The sequence below is a fragment of the Cataglyphis hispanica genome, chromosome 8 (genome assembly GCF_021464435.1).
Source record: "Cataglyphis hispanica isolate Lineage 1 chromosome 8, ULB_Chis1_1.0, whole genome shotgun sequence".
NCBI classification, from domain to species: Eukaryota; Metazoa; Arthropoda; class Insecta; order Hymenoptera; family Formicidae; genus Cataglyphis; species Cataglyphis hispanica.
In genome coordinates this window covers 5,831,935-5,849,168 of record NC_065961.1, presented here as the reverse complement: position 1 = coordinate 5,849,168, position 17,234 = coordinate 5,831,935, and the positions used below count along the sequence as shown (strand labels likewise).

Below are 17,234 nucleotides of genomic sequence, written 5' to 3'. Positions count from 1 at the left end.
ATAAAGATGTTTAATCGAATTAAAGATCTTTCCAAGACGGCATATATGCAATGATTCCTTTCTTTTTGTTCGTATCTTCGCAATATCCTTCCGCCATTAATTCTTACGGATCGGCAGTAATTGCCACTCGGTCATTGCGTAAATCTAACCAGAACTTAAACGAAAACTGAATCCGAAAAAGAATAAAAAAAAGTGAAAAGGGAAAGAACCCTCTTCTCGTATTCTACGCTCATGAACGCCTTGTCATCCGCCGGCGGAAATTTAAGAACTTACTAGGGAATATCGCCGCCGCGGAACGGACAGTCTTTATCTACCTTTCTTTTCTTCTCTCTCTCTCTCTCTCTCTCTCTCTCTCTCTCTCTCTCTCTCTCTTTATTGTTAGCAGCCACGGGGAACTCGTTTTCCACTGAGCCGCCATTTATTCTCGCTGCGTACATAACTGCCCTCGCTGAAAATCTCATCTCCTGACAAATTTCGTTACGTGCCCACGGCAATTTCCGTGTATAGGTTCGCCGTTTCCGCCCCTCGCACGCCTCATTCCCCAAAAATATTTTTTTTGGTACGGTTTTGGCAAAAAATTGCACAAAAGCTCGTTTCGAGTGTTAATCAACCAACACGGTTACGCTTTGACTGTGATTGACGTTTTACAGCGTGATCGAAGCTGTCGTGAATGAAACTTTAGAAAATTAGATGTTCTATGTAGTACAGATAAATGTATATATTTAATAGATTTACATTATTCAATATTATATTCTTTTAATTATTAGTAGAATATAGGAAGAACTTATTATTAAGAAATTTATTATTGTTTTATCAAAATATATTTTGTCAGATACATTACGCTAGAATTTTGCATTATTAATATAAATGCTGGATTGTCAGAAATATTATTACGTTATTAATATATACGCTGGATTGTTAGAATTAAAAACTCATATATAGTTAAACTCATCAAACAACAAAACTTGTTAAAATTTAAACAGTTGAAATTTCTATTATTAAAAACGAATAATTCCTATCACAAACTTCATCGGCGAATCAATTTAATTAAATTTTTCATGTTAACGTTCTGCTTAAATTTTTTTTCAAAAATGAATTAATGATATATACTAATTATTTTATTTGTTAATCTTTTACTGAATTCTTTTATTTATGAGAAATAATGTAACTCAATATCTAAAATAATTGAAGAATGCGAATTTCACTTTTCTACTTCTATACTCACAATTCTTTATGAACATTACTTAATTATTGTCGACGAAAAAATAAAATAGTCACGCAAGCGGCTTTTAAATAACGCCAACCATTATTTGCGCCAACTGTCGTGTTTGTAATGGCCGTCGCACCGATGATTACCAATGTGATTTAAACATTCGCATTATGTGGAGATTTACGCGGAAAACACGCGTTGGAAACCGCGAACGCGCCGGCGAAATCCTCGTTTCAAATCACTCATGTTTGAGTCAATGCGCCGCGAGATTTGTCGCACGCAATCACGCAGCGACGCAATTCACCGCAGAAACTATATAATGGCGCGCTATAAATAATATAAACGACGATTAAATCGGCGAGCACCTCAACGGTTCTCGCGAAACATTGTCGTAATTATGCGAGTAATTATTAATGCGCGCGCGTGCAGTTTTATACCCGGCGATAACAAGCAAGTTATTTCCGAATGTATCGTACCGCGATCCTAAATTGCGAAACCTATAAAATGACAATGACGTTTATTTTCTCATCATTATAAGCGGATAATCATTGTTACTCTATCATGAAAAATAAAAATACGTTTTGCCATAAATGTGTGGAAAGGATGCTCTCCTGTTTTACTCATTTTTTTTTTATTACTAATCGATGTAAATTGTTTATCAATTATTTCATAAAAGTTAATTTTATGTGTGTAGTTAAAAATCAAGAGAGACATTAGGCGCAAAAAAAAACAATACTTCTTTAGAGTATTAAATAAATTATGTATTCATGATATATTTATTTTTTCATTCATCAAATTTTTTATAGATTTCTACGTTTATAATTAAAATTTTCTAATTGATATTTATATACATAATATACATATATAAATATGAATTATTTTTCCATTTTAGACGATTTTATGTACCTGATTTAAGATAATGTATTTACATGTGCTTTACTGAAATACATGTACGGTGCATTCAGATAAAGCGATTTCTCGCTATTGCATCATTTAATAGAATCGTAGAAAGATAAATACGATTAGATAATTTACCCAACCCCGCGCACGCATAGGATTAGCAATAAGCTGTTGCCGTTTGTCATTATGCATGCGAAACTTCCGTATTCAGGTTTATTTACTTTACTAATAGTCAATGCAACGCACACGCGAGAGAGATTCATCCGCGAGTGAAATTAATTAGGCGCAATTATGTCAGCGTACATATTAGTTTTCAACCAGCGACGTGATTATCACATTACGATTTAGTATCAGGAGTTATTAAATGCATATGTATCGCATATTCCAGCTTTTATAACAAATAAATATTATAATTTTCAATGCTGAAAAAATTCACAACTGCAACTGCGACTATTTATTTGAATATTAAAATCTTTCTTAGGAAAATAATCGTCGCTTTTTGTTGTCCAATCGCTCGTTTTATTCGCGTAGACAGTATCGACGCAATTAATTATTACAAGTCGCAATATTCATGCGAATCGTAATCGTTGCAACATTCTACGATACAATAAATCATAACTCAGCAATTTGTTACTGCGTGACAAGCCGGTGATATGTCGCGAGTGATTGTCACGAGACGGTGCTGCGATGTAGCGTTTTGTGCGACGTAGCGGTTTCCGGTAGGGAAACTTCCGGGGGAGGGGGGAGGGGGGGGGAGGGATAAATGTGTGTACGTGAACTTTATTGTGCGACCACGAATCTTGGCAAGATGCTAGACTGAGTTTATAGACGCCACCGCGGCTCGCTAAATGACACTTTTTATCAACACCAACTCGCGCGCAAAATGGGTCCCGCTGGAGTCGACGAGATGAACTCAACATCTCTGTCACGATCTGGAGCGTTAAAAGCAAGATCTAGATTCGCGAAGAGAACTAATCGAAAAAGATTCTGTCATCTTTAATTTCATCTTAATGCTAATTTAAGAGATTAGAGATTTAAGAGAACGCTCGATTATGCAATTAAGTATAGACACGAAACTTTTTTACACAAGTTTTATAGCTAATATTCTAGAATTATTATCTGTTATTTCGTCAGAATAAATTCGTGAATATAAAAAATATTTAAAGATATATAAAAAATATTTAAAAATATTTAAAAATATATATATTTAAGAAAAATATTTGTTAATAAAACTTAATAAAGTATTTTTTAAATAGTTTATCTTCTTCCCATATATACTTGCGACTTTCGTTGCATAATCATCGCAATTGCAATTAGCGAAGGTGCAACACAGGTTGCACGCAGGCGAGCAAAGGATCATGAACCGGCTGAATGTAATTTCACTGAATTCCCTGAATAGGATATTCGCAGAGTGCATGACGCTGGATATAAATGTTAGGACGATGCACAAAGCGCGATTGCGAAGGCCCCGCAGAACTGCGAACCTTCTCTTTCTACGACTAGTCGTCAAAGAGCAACGTAATGCGAGCGCGAATTTCGCTCCCTTATTAATCGTGCGAATTTACTGTTAAAAGTTGCCGCAGGTACACACACACACACACACATAAATCAATTTATGAAGAAAAGCGAAGTTCCATCTATAATTGTTGACATGCGCACATATATTATGACGAATTTATTGATTTTCTTTAGTAATATACAAATAACTTACATGACACGAAGATAATTTTAATCATATATGTTTTTAATTGCCAGAGAAATTTGGAAACAAATATAATTAACGATCATACTTTAAGTTTGTCATGCATTGTGTAGTGTGAAAATTTCTTCATTTGCATAAATAGTTGCTTTTTTCAAATTTAAAAAGATTATATTGCAGAGATAAATTTTGTATCGTATGTATGTATTTTCTTCTCATTTATTATTTATACGCGTCCGTGAAAAGGATAAGACAAACTTTATAGTAATTCACGTCTCTGTTCGCCGTTCTCTAACATTCCCTCTAAATCGGCGTCATCCTTGTCTGCACGTACTGACCTAGTTAGCCTTTAAGCTCGTTGCACATCCAACTGAATTACACGGTGTAGCTCGTGTACGTGGCCGAGCCAGAGGGAATATGAGATTGATTAAAAAGGTATCAGTATCTACAGCTATGGATTGCAAGCGCCACAACATACATATACACACTTAAACAATATATAGAGATTAATTGAGAAGTAGCAATTAGTAATGAAGCGTATCGGTTCGCATTTCTGTCATAGAAATTTAAATTTATTTCAACTATTGCGATAACAATCTGACATAATGCTTATTCTGCCTGTAATACGATCTTATAATAAAACAAAACATTTGCAATATTACGTTTCGAGATTTTCGCATACAATTTCGCGAGCGAAGGACGTTAAATTCCGCAATCGCCTATCTCTCTGCTCTTACGTATGTTTGTTCAGCATATAATCGAGCAGGATGTCACAATCGCCATTTTGGCGTAGCCGTATCGCGAGGACTCGTGACGTTGGATTTGCGCCAATATGACTGCAATTAGAAACTCTAAGATAATTTTCACGAGAGCTAACCATTAACCCACTTCTATCTCGCTCAAAACATTACGAAGCAGCGCGTTTCTCGATATCTATCGCTCATTTTTCGCGATGTTTTTTTTGTTTGTTCTCTTCTCTGCTCTCTATTCTATTATATTAATCTATTATATTACTCTATTCTATTAACAATGCGAGATTTTTAACTCAATTCCTGATAGAAAATATTCTCTATGAATCAGATACCGCAAATAAATAAAATAGCTGGAAATTTTCAATAAATAAAATAGCTAGAAATTTTTTCCAAGTTTAAATTCAATTCAAGATTTTGAATGTGAAATCCGTACGAGGTTTTATCCAAGCTTGTTAATGCGAATCGTTCACCATCGCAACCATCATCGTTATTGAAACATGTCCCTTGCTTGATCCGCGCGTTTCGAGCATTATACATATATATTGCAAGTATAAACTTTTCTTCCTCGATATTTCCGTCCTATTCTCGCTATTGAATCTCGTTTTAGAATCGTGAGACACCGAGAAACGTTCTTTGTGAGACCGAGCGCGCATAAACGCGGCGTCCCCGCGAGATTTCACGAGGCACGAGACAGCGAGACGTTATTAAATTCGACGCTGTATCTTCTCAGATAAGAAATTTCACGTAAGGAATATTTTATTGCGCGTTACGGCGCGGTAAAAAAATTATGTCGCATCCACGCGCAGACCTGTGATGGATATCGCGCGAGGAAATTTCAGGATAGAGAAAGAGACCGCAGCTTTCCAAAGAACTGTGTTTGAATAAGAAATCTGGTACGACTTTCCGTCGGCGAGAATGTTTAACTTATCATCATGGAGATTAAGGAGCCGCAAAAATGTTCGGGAATACGATCTGCATTGACTGATCGTATCGGTTAATGGCGCGGAAGGAATATGTTTCTTAAGATAGACATAGAATTGAACGTGATAATCGCGGGAGAATATCGCAAACTTGCATGTTGTAATCTCTATGGATGGATATGTTAAAGTGATTTTGTAGAATCTTTATTTGCTCGTCTTGCGATAAATTAAATCAGCGGGTCTCTGATAATAAATAAATTTCTGTTAGATTAAAATGTAAATATTTAATTATTTAAAAAATGTGTGTTTTTATCTTTCTTACAATGATAATTCAGCAATTTATATTATTTCGAAAAAGAGCATTGCTACGCAGAAATTTTATAATTAATTGAGACAGAAGTGTATTGTGAAGACACAAGATTCCCGAGATAGTATAATTACACAATGTATTTTTAATTAATTTCTCCTCAGATTAAATAATAACAAAATAGTCTCTTAAAGATATTTTTATCTATTTTCATTACCTATGTTTTTATTATTTCTAGTAATACTGTTATAATTTTAATGAAATTTTCTTGATATTTAAAACTTTGTTCTTTCCCCGAAACTATTTCGGAAAACTTTTTAAATCTTGTTTTTAACGAAACGTTTGGCTCTACCCCATCTATTTTCGTATCGGTAAAACACTCGATTTTTCTTACTTGACTCAGCGTCGCTTTAACAGTGCCATGATAAAACATCGGCAAACTTTCGCACTTCTCGCTTTGAGAATTCATTCATCGGTAACTCCTGGGGATAGGAAGGGAGCATCTTTCATTTCGCAACGCGCGTATCCCACGGTCTTCCCTTCGACAGGATGTTTTGAACACTTTACCAAATTTATATATGACAGCGAAGCGCGAACCTCCGCTTATATATCATCCCAAACACATAATTCCTACCATCTAGCAATAAGTTATATTATCTCTACATCATACTCTTTTTCGACGATGAAACAAATATTAACTAACATTACATTATTTGCGTTTTTTTTTATTTTAAATAAATACGTGAAGGCACCTGTTTGAAATAAGATTAACAGAAATACGAAAAATTACATTACTTTAATCAAAACATTCGCTAGACGCAAAAATGTCAAAGTGTAATCGATAAAAATATTTATAAAAATAATTATTTGGCAGAATTAATTTATGACGAAACGACTATATCGAAAATGAAAACTTTCTTTGTAAAACTCCGTTGCTACCAAATTCACGGCAAAAAGTTTCTCTGCTGATAAATAAAGAGATAAGTAAAGAGATAAGCTTGGACAACATGCGGGAAGAGGAAGAGATATTTTCACGACGTTCCCTTCATAATACTATCTATTGCGAGCACAAATGCGGACAAAAACGTACGAATCTGAAAGTCATTGAATGTATACATATATCCGGGCTGAGTGCCGCAAAAACGTAGCGGTTGGTGTAAACGACCTGGATCGACCACTAGTCCGTGAACTCCCGCAAGAAAGTAGATACGGTCGACGGTAAGTACGGCCGTTCGTGGTTCGCCGTTACGTCTGACCGAACCGTAGACTATAACTACTCGCTTGCTGTGAAAAGTGAATCCCCCAGCCATCGAAATTTTTTGGTATATTTTATCGCGCCAGGCAATGTACGTAGCATGTATAGAAATTTTTTTCTAACGATCACATGTGTTTAGATATTAAAATTTGGACTACTTGAAAAGACTGAAGTTTTTTTTTTTTTTTCAATCGATAATGCTCCCCGAGAGCTTTTCTGCGAAAATCTTTTTATTATTTATGTTGGGCAGAAGAATGCTTTTACATAATATATTTTAAGATATTCAATAATTATATGAATTGATTTGTTATTATATTTTAATGTTTATGTTTACATTATTTTAGATATAAAAATTGAATTTGAAATGCTACTTGTTTAAAACGAAATATTTAGATTAATATATTCTATAAATGCAACATTACAATATAACAGCAATGATTAAAAGTAAAATAGCAGATTAAAAGCAATGCTGTGTGAACAATGGTAATAATGGATGAAATGCAAATCGATGTCGCAATTATCATATAATTTACCTGTTATTTCTCCTCGTCAGTCTATATTTATCGCGGAATAGATCATATAAACCTACATACATACACACACAAATGCGTCAACAAAAATATCACCCAGTATTCGCAAAATAAATCGCCTATTTTCGTATTACCGTGTCTCTTGTCTGCGTATCAATGTGCATACGCAACAGGTCGACAAATATGACTTTTCAAATGAATGCTGCATGTTATAAACATCAATGACACATTATAAAATCAATACGTCACACGCAAGAAGCGAATTGCATCAAAGACAATCGTGTAAAACAGATTGCATTTATAATAATTTCAACCATTTTAACAAAATATTACGCGATGCTTTATCATAAATTATCATTACTAGATTACGAGAGGACATTTGAATAATGCAGGCAACCATAAAATACAATGGAGAGTCAAGTTGACAGACATTCCTCGCGATTTTATCGCTCTTTTTATTGACATAATAGAAAACGTAAAAAAAAAGAAAAAAATAAAGCAAGTTAACCAAGATCTACGCCTGGAATCTTTTCAATATGTTCGACTTTGCTACACGGTATAACAATTTTATTGCTGCCCGCGCGAGCAGGGCGTCGCGCGTATTCCCATAAACGCCAGAACGCAATATCTCGAGTGTTCGAATAAAAGCGCGACGGGCGTGACTTAGATGCACCCGGCGGAAATTGTTTGGAAGTTCATTTTACAGCGCGCATTAAGATATGCTGGCGTTACCGCGCCCGTAAACTCCCCCGATGCGCATATTGCGTCCGGGCACATAATACTGTCATGAAAGTCAGCCTTGTTTCGTCGCAACTTCGGACAGACTGCAGCTGACGAATCATAAAATCTCTCGGTCTCCTCCATGCATTCTCAGTCTATTTCTCTTTCCTCTTTTCCTCATATACTTGATGTATAACTAACATTTGCGCTACTTGCATTTTTCTTAGAACTCCGACTTCTTTACAGTTTTTGTTCTTTTCTTTTATCATTCTTCTTTTTCCCTCCGTCTCTCTGCATAGGATATATCGATTTTAAATGTTCAATGGCATTTCTTATTGGTTTCTCAACAAATATTAATGTTGTTTCTATCAGAGATTTCTTGAAAAATTAGCTACTAATTGATGACAATACGCTTTTTTATACTTGATATTAAGATGCATTTCTCATTTTTCTCTATTTATTTTACTTTGCCTTCTTTTTCATTTTTCTCTTTGTCTCTTTGTTTCAATATATCATTCTACTTTTTTTACAAAAATTGATTATTTTTTTTTCTAGTCACGCCACTGTTTATTACTACAAATATTTAAGATATTTTATATATTCTGCCGTTGTAAGCGACAATATGTCGAAACTGATACATTCGTGTTCAACGTTCCAATCGATACGGGAAACGAGGGAGAAATATTACACTACGTGTAAACAAATATTTTCCGAATAAAAGTACCCGACGCACTCTATTCTCTCATTCTCTTTTTTTTCTTCTCCGTTTTTTTATTTAACGAACATGGCACACGATGAAACCGATTTGTTCCTCGCCGATACTTTCCATGCACAGGATATTGGAAAAACATATTGTCTGGTACGTAAGTAAATAACATCGTTTATGGTGACGAACTACCGGTTCAGACGAGAGACAAATAGTCGAAAATTGATTTCTGCAAAGTCATTCGGCGTTAGTACAACGACACTTTTGCCGGTGATAGATAATAAATATTGCTTCGTTATATCGATATCGTTAAAATTGTTTCTCATGTAAAACAGTTATATGAACATGGCTGTTACTTATAAAATTTATATTCTTTTCCTCATATTTACACACTAATTATTACATAATAATACATCTCGTTTATAAAAAGTCATATTAACGAAATATTGATTATTTGTCACGCAGATAACGCTCGAGTACTCACTATTATTTCTGTTTTTACAAAATGTGGAGAAATACATCTGGAAATATTGAAGTTTTACACGTCAATTCGCCGGCATATTTTTCGAGCGTGTCGATCTCATGACCTTAATCTCATCCGAAAGGTCTGTCTGACAAGCAGTAGGACTAAAAATTGAAGTGGAATTTTGATTGCCAAGCGGATCGGGCAATCGCTTTACTCAATTTTTCATCATCCATGTCGGTGAACGGCACGTAATTCTGTAGAGCGACGTGACCAAGCGTAATTTTATCGGGTTTCTCATTCTTCTTTACTTTACACCGTTATTTTCTATCCTATTCTTTACTGCGCGTGTATCCGGCGATTTTCTGAGAGGTAAAGTCGAAAGCTTAGAACTAATGGACAACGTAATAAGTTTAGCTATTGCATAATCGCCGCTAATGGCAGGGACGTACAATGGTACTTTGACAAAAGATTTGTTCAGGGGAAAGACAAATGCCTTTTAAAAGGCTCCTTTCACAAGCACATTGCATGTTACCGGAGAATATTCAGCGAATGAAAAGATCACACGGTTGATAATGATATCTTTGCGATATATGAATTATTTAAATTTAAATATTTTAGTTTAATAAATGATAATCAAGTATTCTCTTAGTTGAATTTTTTTAATAATTTTAATTGTAAAATGTCATATGCTTTTAGAAAATAATTTTTCAATTAGCTATAATTAGTACGTTTTCTCGATAAATATAATTTGCAATGTAAAGGCAATCGTTTTATATCCCGGGAAAAGTAAATCCACGTGATGAGATGAAGCGCCTTTAAAAGGACTTTTTTAGCAACGAGCATGCCACGAAGAGAATCGTGGAAATGGCGATGAAGATAAATGCAAAAAGGCGAAGGGAGAATGAGAGAGAGAAGAAGTTCAAACGATGAATTTCATCCGTGCACCATCGTACAGTTTTATTCAGCGGAGTTTGTTTGTGCAGCTGATTGCTTCGGCAGCAGCGACGTTAGGAGTAACGAGAGTGAACTTAAGCGATCAATTAAAAATGTAAACTCGTCTAATTGGGACGTTAAATAGCGTATCATCACCAGCGCGAACGGCCGATCTCGACTACCGCGATCCGACGAATCATTCGGTACTTTTTGATTACGCGCGAGGTAGAGACTAATCTCGACACTTTTACGGAGTTGAAAGTCGGAAGTTGATAGCGGATGAGAAAAAGGGGGAAAAAAACGGCAGGTCGTCCTACAAAAGTTGGAAATGAGCGAGGCGTGCGTGCTTAAGCGTCGGGTTTAATTGCTGATCTAACGCTAAACGAGCGCGAAAGGAATATTTAACGTTGCTCGAAAGGAAGCTTTCGCAATGAAACAGCAACGACAAAAGTTACGGGTAATTAAAATTATATTGGCTGTATAGGGGAATTTTTGAAGTGATTCCTATCTCGGATTATCTGAAATTGAATCGATCGTGTTGTTAAGCTAATCCAACGTTTTATAGCTCTCGTTTTTGAAAAATATATATATGAGATAGAAATTATGCTCTTTTTATTAGGTAATAGGATTAATTTTATTTGACGGTTATTGCTAACAAAAAAATGTAATTTGTAACTTTTTGTTTTTTTTTTTATATAGTTATACCAACGACTGAAAAAACTTAATAACAGTAAAATAATTTAACTCTTAATTTTTTTTTATTTATTTCCAATTATAAACGTTATTTTGAAAACAAAAAGCTTTTGGTGAAATACAAACATTATTTTTAATTACTTAATTATCGTTGAAGTACGATTATTATATAACTATTATTATAACTTTTACAGTCAAAAGAAAATGAATAATAACAGAGGATAGAAAACATGTAGCATTTGTTAAATTATAACACTGAAATTATGTCAAAATTTAAAGTAAAACTTTATGTTATTTTTTTATTCAATAATCATTTAAAAAGGTAATTTGTTTCGCCGCGATTGGCGTTAATCGATCGATTAATGCGATCGCGCGTTGCCAGGAATTTCGAAAAGGCTTGAAAAAAATTCGCGACGTAGGGGTAGATTATAGCCGCGCCGTAACACGATGAGTGTGAACACAAGCCGAATAGATCGCATAAATTACGGGGACCAGTCGTGGTACGCGCGGCGTAACGAGATAATTAATACACGGACGACTGTTCAAGCGAGAGAGAAGGAGAGCGCGATGAAAGGTTGACGAGGGAAAAGAGAGGAAAACGCGAAGGGTGAGTGAGAGAGAAAGGATGTATGCGCGCCCGCGTGAATGTGTTCATTGGTGTGGGGCGCCGCATGTGTCACCGGCCTTTCTATACCGGACAACACGTACCCGCACCAGAATGCATTTACCTACTGTTTCGTTGCTTCTAATGGCCGCTATTCGCCACCCCGTATATTGTCGGCGAGGGTCGGTCGACATATCTTTTGTTCCACGCGCGCCGTTGCATGCCGGATGAGGAACGATCCCCGATCGCGTCCGGCCGTTCGATCGCACTACCACCACGAGACTACCATCTGCGCTGATGCACGAGCGTGGATAAATTAACGGCGCGGAAGAAGAATTGCTGAGAAGTGAAGTTTGAGAAGAACTATTACCTGCCCCATGTAAATGCCCGAAGAATTGTGTAAAAATCGTGTCTCTCTTCTAAGAAGAGGTAAAAAAATTTCTCTTGCGGCAGTAATATCGATTACCACTCTATCAATGATAATTGCGGCTCGAAAGTCTTGCTAGCAGTCGGTATTGCGTTCAATTTTCTTTATCTCAAAAGAAGATTGATAAATAAATTTTTATCAATTTTTATGCGAAAATATACATTTCTTAAAAACGAATTATTATACGTTTACAAATTTAATGATTTAAAAAATTGCAGCTGCAAAACGCCAATAGTTTAGCGCGGTATCCGTGCGTTTATAACTTAGTAATTTGCGGTACGATAAATCTACATATCTAAGAATTTAATGGAATCCATGAAAGATTCACGAAGCTGTAAATCTCGCACAAAGCACTCCACCGCATATCAATATACTCCGTTTGAAGAATCTCTTCTTTTCAACGTAATAATCTTTCTTCTTGATACGAGACGAGGATGAACTGGCTGACTATTTAGACTTACAACGGGAGCGAGCAGCCTTTTGGTGGCGGCGACAGCGTTAAAAGCGCACTTGAAATTGTTTTTGCTCCTGCCGTTCCGGTCGCGTCGTCATCGTCGGAAATTCCCAAAAGTTCGCGCTCGATTGCGATTCGGTAACGTTTTACGTTACAGTTAGAGGCAAACTGTGGCCCGACGGCCCGTTAGCTCGCGAATTGCCCGAAACGTTGTCGAGTTTTTCGTTGCCGCCCCCGCGATTCTCCCCGAGTTTCTCGCCCCCATTGTCGAACTCGATCCGGCCCGGATGATTTTCATCAGCGACGATTGTTCGTATTCCTTCGTCGGGGGTTGCCGGCTCTCCCCGAGGTCGAATAATTCACTTCCCGCGATTCCGGTATTACGCCCACCCCGGACTTCCGCATAAATTCACCGCGCGCCGTTAAATCGTAACCGCGCGAACTTAGAAACATGGCCATGCGGCTTATTATCTTGAAGACAAACGCGCGCGTCTACCGAGCCGGCCGATAAATCGACGCGACAAAACTACCGCGCCCGCATCGTTCTCCGTAAAACGAAGATTTAACATAAGAAAGACCACGAATGCTGAAAATGTAAATTGCAGCAAAAAGTTCTGCCGCTCTAAATAATACCTTAAAAATCGTCCTAGGAAAAAAAAACTTGCATTTTATTAGCGTTTAAATATCGTAGCTAATTAAATACTCCTTTTCATTTTATTTCGACATTTACTTGGACGAAACAGACAATGGCATGATATGTATAACGAAAAAATAGACAATATAACATATGTAAAAGAAAATCAGAGAGATCGCTTTTTTGCATGTATCAATGAAATATTTCCAATAAAGGAAAATGTATACTGACACTGCAATTGAAATAGTACGACGGACAAAGGTTGCCGTCTCCTCGATCATCCAGACGCAATCTGGACTTCATACCTTTCTCGCTTTTATCGAGACTGTGTACATTCTATTGTCGGAAAGTATGCGACACACTTCAGCGGAAAAGAACGAAATCGATTAAAGCGCAGTCTCGTGCCGGACTCGGAATGCGATTTTGTCGTCGAGTAAATGATACTGCGTATCTTTCCGGCACAAAGTCCACTGAAAGTGGACTTAACCTTTAACCCAGATATCCGGGCAACATTCCAGATTTTACTATTTCGCGTGGAAATGTGTGCGATATATGGTAGCTCGCCGGTCTCTGTACCATATCGCTATAACGGAGCAATCGCGCCGCGAATCGATAGATAATTTATTGCCGTCGATACGGCAATAAATCGTAGCCGCTGACCAAAGTTAAAATATTCCTGTGATTTCTTACATCTTTCATGCGAGGAAAAAAAAATATTCCATCCACGATCCCGCGAGATGATATTGCGCGAAACTCGCCGAGCCAGCAATAATGTCGCGATTCAGACTAATGTCATTCTTTTAAGGTTTCAATAATGATTTTTGCTGATAACCGCTGACGCAAACGGACGAATAAAACGACGATAAATCATATTTGCTGAGCACGAAAATATAAAATCAGTCGGAAACGCGTTTGTATTTTTATCGGCAATAACTGGCACACATTGTACGACGAAATGTTGAACTCGTAATTCAAATTTATTGATGCGAAAATTAAATATACCACATGTATAAAAGCTAGTAGATTCATATTGACATTCCATAAGCGATACTTGCATGCTGAAAGAGAGTAGTTCTTGCATCACATCTGTATGTAACTTATTTTATGCAAATAGCCCCGCTTTTCCGCAAGTTGTATCCATTTAATAACATAAAAGAGCAAATATCTTTTGATAAAGAAACAAATAATTTTTTTTTTCAAAATTACATTAGTTCAACTTATTAAAGTTGTTTTTATGCTTGTCTATATATTAGTTTCTTATATCTATAAAGACGTATTGGTAAAAAGCGCGTATTATCTTATTAAGATATTATTTCTTAATTAATATTTTATTTTACATCAAATTGCGCTGGAGTAAATTCCAAATCTAATATAAAACAATCATTAAGAAATTGAAGATTGACTATTGAATTTATTTATAGCATAAAACGGAAAAAAAATTATCACCTTTATGAAAAAAAAAATAATAATAATAGAAAAAATTTCTCTTGAAATTATCGCATGATTTTAACTCATTAAACAATATAATAATTAATAGATTATTTTAAAAGTCTATGTAAATGTGTAAATTTTCTCTCGTTTTTGTCAATTGTTGGCAAAAACGATATCGCTGATTTTCGATAGCCGTGTATATCGGATCATTGAAAAAGCGGGGCGACCCACATCAGAGAGATCGACACGCTGGATTTATTACATTTCCAACTTTAACAGGGAACTTATCTATCGGCAGCGCGACTTTAACTGAGTTCAGGATGAGTTCGGGACACATATCAGAGCAGGACACATATACCTGAGAACTCAATCCAGTCCACGCGTTATTCAACTCGCCTGAACGGAACTTCGCCAATTTATTGACCGAGAATTCTATGAAAGATAAAATAAGTGTACGGAACGAATCGTCGCGAAGTAATAAGTCACACCATCAGATGTACGAACTTTCGACGAGAGGCTACGCCGCATTCGACTAGATCAGCTCTTTCTAAATGTAGCTCTCTCGTATCGTGATGTTATCGTCACATTTAATATATCGTGTTTTAAAAACAATGCTAAAAAAATATTAATGCATTAATAATATTATTGTTTTTGAAAGTTGGCGTCAATTTTTTACACTCCAATATTTTATAACAAATTTCTCAAATTTGACATAAATTTTTTGGCGCCACAACTTCCTTGTCTCCACACCAAACTTTAAACAATATTTCAACAAATTAAAGAAATTACAATATAATACTTATATTATTAATATTGTCGTTTTTGGTTTTATCAGTACTTCCAACAATGTATATTCAACGAGTAGTGAATATAATATTTGCAGCTGCCTGAATAACATGTGTTATGCGATAAAACAAGTTATACACACTTGAACCTTACTTGGAGGCATCTCGAGTCACTTTGACGTTAAGCAGCTTAAACAGCTGATACATCCGTGTTCGCCGTTCCGTACATCGGATTAGCTGCACCTAAAGGCTCCTTGTTCCTACGCGCTGTAAATTGGAATCTGTTCTCTATTACTGTACTGACTCTCAGTATCCGACACAATTTCTCCTTGGCTGTAGTGAGTGGCAAGCACAAGTGTGAGCAGTTGAGAGACAAAGCTATGTAATGTGTAATCTTAAACAGAGAAATGCAGAGTATTGTCTCTGTTTAGAGAATAGAGAACATTAATATGTTTGAAGTAATATTTTTATCAGGGATACCAATATCCCTGATAAAAATCCGTGAGATATAATATAAATTAAAATTAATCACAATCTGCAGTCAAGTTGAATTCAATTCGAGAAGATATTAATCCAATCATATTAGAGAAACATGTACAATTTTTAAATATAAATCTGAAAGTTATTTCCCTTTAAAATAATATATGTAATGAAAATTATATACATACATAAATTAAAATACGTACATATTTTATACATGTCAGATTTGCGTAGTAATAATATTAAATTTCTTAGTTTTATTATATACATATATATATATATATATATATATGTACACATAACTTGACAAATGTGTTAATTCAATATCATTACTATTGCAAATATAAGCGCAAGTTGAGCGAAGTAATTATGGCAAGTATGCCCCCCGACGTTGATACGCAACTGAACTGAGAATTATTCGTGTAATCTACATCATCGTAATATTCCGCAAACTGGAATCGATTATTTGCCACGTTGAACTTCCATTAACTCCAGCCGACTGTGTTTATGTATCTGACAGTTGTAACGTGAGTGCAATTAGATGCACATTGAACCAGTCGTAATTTTCTGAGTTTCTCCGTTTCGTTAAAATTATCTTACTTCGCGCGCTAAATGGAAAGTGGATCGAAAAATAATATAGATTATGCGATGTTTTACGTTACAAATTTTGTCGCGTTTATTGCATTTGCTCTCTTGGCTTAAACCGTTACACGTGACAAAAATATTTCAAAAGACAACAAATGAAAATAAAAAAACAAATTTACATTATTTCAATGTAACGAGTTAAAATTAAATTCTCATGCTAACTTTCAAAATCGTTTCTTACAGAATACCATCGTACACTATCGATCTAGAACAGCGTAAACACTATGTAAGAGACAGTAGGAAACGAGAGATAGATACCCCGCCCGGTCACAAAGAAACTAATCTCCAATACAGCGTAATGTAAAACTGATGGCCCCTTTTCCAAGTGAAGGAAAAAAATGACCTGTCGGAATACGGTCAGCGCATCTTTTGCATCGCAAACAAAGATCTCTCAGTGAACTTTGGCTGAACCTCATCTAAACCTCGTAAAAGATTTTCATGACATGAACGACAAAGAGATATCGCTTTAAGTATGACTTATATATGGCTCTAAGGTAAAATTTAAAATCTTGTTAAGATATTCTTCAAATTCTCTTCATGAAAAAAAAGATCTTTCTAACATTTTTTTAAATGCATTTAACTGTCACTTTTTGTGCATTTTTTGTTGCTTTTCGAGCAAATATTTCTTAATCAGATTCTAAATAAATACAAATAACAAGATAAAATATTTAATTTTAATATTT

At 35.5% G+C, this 17,234-nt stretch overlaps 1 protein-coding gene and 1 long non-coding RNA gene across 2 annotated transcripts in view; both read left to right on the top strand.

The window, feature by feature from the left end:
- LOC126851593 (uncharacterized) overlaps window positions 1-16,867 on the top strand; it is a 73,771-nt gene extending 56,904 nt beyond the window's left edge. Inside the window, exon 3 of the long non-coding RNA XR_007687716.1 lies at window positions 16,735-16,867. This is a non-coding gene — a long non-coding RNA (uncharacterized LOC126851593). The remainder of the gene's footprint in view (window positions 1-16,734) is intronic.
- Window positions 1-17,234, top strand: part of LOC126851581 (zwei Ig domain protein zig-8) — a 281,824-nt gene that overhangs the window by 225,690 nt on the left and 38,900 nt on the right. The window lies entirely within an intron of this gene.